This window comes from Trachypithecus francoisi, unplaced genomic scaffold (assembly GCF_009764315.1).
Source record: "Trachypithecus francoisi isolate TF-2019V2 unplaced genomic scaffold, Tfra_2.0 Contig01585, whole genome shotgun sequence".
NCBI classification, from domain to species: domain Eukaryota; kingdom Metazoa; phylum Chordata; class Mammalia; order Primates; family Cercopithecidae; genus Trachypithecus; species Trachypithecus francoisi.
In genome coordinates, this window is record NW_022681444.1 from 9707494 (window position 1) to 9710973 (window position 3480).

The 3480-nt window shown below is 57.6% G+C and overlaps 1 long non-coding RNA gene across 1 annotated transcript; it reads left to right on the forward strand.

Moving 5' to 3' along the window:
- The first annotated feature begins 268 nt into the window (after positions 1 to 268).
- On the forward strand, positions 269 to 3137 carry LOC117073540. Its single transcript, XR_004433266.1, has 3 exons — positions 269 to 432; positions 1426 to 1492; positions 2331 to 3137. It is a non-coding gene; the product is annotated as an uncharacterized LOC117073540 (long non-coding RNA).
- The last annotated feature ends 343 nt before the right edge of the window (positions 3138 to 3480 follow it).

Consider the following 3480-nt stretch of genomic DNA (forward strand, 5'->3'; position numbering starts at 1 on the left):
CACCGCCAGCTGCGGCACCAGAGTCAGCCCAGGAGCCTCCCTTCTCCAAGAGCGGCTTGGAGGGGAGCCGTGGGACCCCACAAAGACCATCCCGCTGGCTGGCCGCAGAGGAGTCGTGAGGTTTCATCTGGCATCCAGGCAAGTTATTGGCAACAGAGGCGCCTATCCATGAGCCCCGCTTTTGGGCTCCTCTGGAGAGCTGGGGTCTCCTGGTCTGGTTCTCCCATCCCTCTTACTGCCACACTGACTTCCTACACGACAGAGCCAATCACGCCACGGCAGGGCCGCCTCGGGAACAAGCTCTTTGTCCTGGGCCCAAATCCCCCACAACTGGTGCCAATCTCCCTTCTCTACTCCCGACCCGCTGGGTGAGCTGATGACCAAGCCGGTGGAGGTGACTGGGTGGCCACTGAGCCCTCATCCAGTCCCCAGGTATTGGCGGCCCCACAGGCCAGATCCCAGTGAGGTGACATGGTCCCTGCCTTTCAGTGTATGGGGAACGCAAGACCATGCCTGGCACAGGGCCCTACTCAGAGCAGACGGGTGTTCTGAAAGCAGAAACTCCCCTCTCGCACCCCAGGGTGTCAGGGGACACAGTTGGGGACCACAGAGAGGGCAGGGATGGGGACTCTCAGGACTCCAGGTTAGGAAGGAGTGGCCAGGCTTGGCGTAAGCTCCTACAGGGGAGCCAGGCAGCTGTGCCTGCAGCAGGGCTCGGGGCCAGGGGCGGCCAGCATGCCTTGCATTTGACGCCAGGGCCATTAGAGATTGATGGGGAGTGGACTGGGGTAGCTGGCAGTGGACGGGGTTGGAGAGTGGGAGTCTGGAGGGGGCCGGAAGGGGTCATGGGGAGGGAGGTGGGAGCCAGGCATTGCACTGGGTGAGGGAGGCCGGGCCGCCTGCCCCTGAGATGCCCATCCTGACAGGCTGGCCGTGGGAGAGGCTTTTCTTGTCCATGGTGTGCAACTTTCTCTGCAGGCCTCTGGGCTGCTGCCTGGCAGTTTACCAACCTTTACCTGTCTTCAAAGGCCCCAAAGGCCACAGAGCCCTCTGAGGAACTTGGTGGGCACCCCCCCACCTTCTTTTTTTTTGAGATAGAGTCTCTCTCTGTCACCCAGGCTGGAGTGCAGTGGTGCAATCTTGGCTCACTGCAAGCTCCGATTTCTGGGTTCAAGTGATTCTCCTGCCTCAGCCTCCCGGGTTGCTGGGACTACAGGCACCCGCCACCATGCCCAGCTAATTTTTAGTAGAGATGGGGTTTGACCATGTTGGCCAGGCTGGTCTAGAACTCCCGATTTCAGGTGATCCGCCCGCCTCGGCCTCCCAAAGTGCTGGGATGACAGGTGTGAGCCACAGCACCCGCCCTGGTGTGCCTTCTGTATGCCCATTTACCGTATGCCCATTTGCCCTCTTCTGTCTCCTCAGAGCCAGCATGAGAGGGCAGCTGGTTCCTGGGGCATTAAACCCTTCAAGAGGACCCAGATGTCATCAGGTGAGGAATGTCTCACCTATGGAGGTGTTTAAAGCTGAGTCCGTGCATCTCACAATTCCTCATCTCCCTTCACTGATTGTTCACATTTTGCCACATTTGTGCACCAGCCTGCTCTTGCGCTCTCTCTCTCTCCCCCCACACCCCTGCCCTGCCAAACCCTTGCAGGCAGGCTGAAGCCACCATAGCACTTCCCCGTCATACTTTGGGCTGTGCCTGCTGAGAACACGGTGCATTCCTACAGAAAGGTTCTGTCATCTGCCCCAGAAAACAGACACCGATGCCACCATCAAATATTCAGTCCACGTCCCGATTTCTCCAGTGCTGGGACTGTGCCTCAGGCTGCCCTGCCTGGCAACTCTGATTATCGGCTATTCCACTTCTCCATTCCTTCAGTCCACAAGCACTTATTGAGCACTTACTGTTTGCCACGTCCTGTTCTAGGTGCACGGGACACAGTGAACAAGGCAGATCAGGCCTTGCTCCCTGGCTCCCCTGCTAGCGGGGAGAGGAAGTCACCGGGAGAAGCTGGAGTCATTCCAGAGGGTGCCAGGGTGTCAGGATGGTGATTGGAGTCAGGCCCCAGCTCGTGGTGGGATTTGGAGGTTGCAGGTGAGCTGGGACCTGGGTGACGAGCCGGAGCTGACCACGCATCTTTGCGTCTGAGTACCAGGCTGTTCCCTCCTTGGCTCCCTCACTCACTGTCTGGGTAGTGGCGGTGCCCCAGGTGCCCAGCGTTGTGCCAGGAGCGAGGGATGGGGGAGTGTATTGCGGTTATCCCAGACTGCCCTGCTGTGGGTGCAGGGCCTGTGGGGCCGACCGCTTGGCTTTCCGCATGCAGGCCTCCAGGTGGAGCGGCTCTCAGGCGAGGAGCTGACCCAGGAACAGTCCCGGGGAGCTCGTCCTCACCTGGATGAGATCCCGGACTCGGAACAGAGGCTGTGACAGGTTGAGAGTTTTGGGGTCTGCTGGGAGGGGGAGCGAGGATATTTTGCACAGGAAGAAATGCAGGACTCGGTGGCCAGAGGGTGGAGGATGACACTTTGAAATGTGTCCTCAAATCCTTGGGCCTGCTCGTCAAACGGTCGGGCCTAATGCGGCACTTCCCCTGAATGTGGGCCAGACTTGGTGACTCGCTTCCGACAAACAGAAAAGGAGCAGAGTGACGGTGGACACGCGAGACCAGGCCATCGAAGGCACCGCGGCTCACCACTGGCCCTCCCTAGGATCCCTCACCTGCGGGGGCAGTGGCCACATGACCACATGGGAGGACACTCCAGACGCTCAGATGGGGACGTCCACATGGCGAGGCGCGGAGGCCTCCTACCGGCAGCCACGTGGGTGCCACCACCTCTGAAGGGGAGCTGCCCACTCGGGGGCGTGTCAGATAATGGCCCCTGACTCTGTGACTGCACTTTCAGAGTCACAGAGTGACACAGGGAGACAGAGAGCCAGGCCACGAAGACACTCTTGAATCCCTGACCCTCAGATGCTGCGGGACATTAAACAGCTAAGTTCTGGGGTAATTTTTTTTTTTTTACTTTATTTATTTATTTATTTATTTATTTTTGCAGCAAAAGAGAACAAATATGGAGTTTGGGTTTTGAAAAAGGGGTCCTCTCTAGAGGTGTAATTAAAAATGATAATAAAGTTGTCCAGGCACAGTGGCTCATGCCTGTAATCCCCAGTACTTTGGGAGGCTGAGGCAAGTGGATCACCTGAGGTCAGGAGTTAAAGACCAGCCTGGCCAACATGGTAAAACCTCGTCTGTACTAAAAATACAAAAATTAGCTGGGCGTGGTGGTGCACACCTGTAATCCCAGCTACTCCGGAGGCTGGGGCAGGAGAATCAGTTGAACCTGGGAGGCAGAGGTTGCAGAGAGCTGAGATTGTGCCATTGCATTCCAGCCTGGGTAACAAGAGTGAAACTCCGTCTCAAAAACAAAAAAACAACAACAAAGAAAACCAGGCCGGGTATGGTGGGTCACACC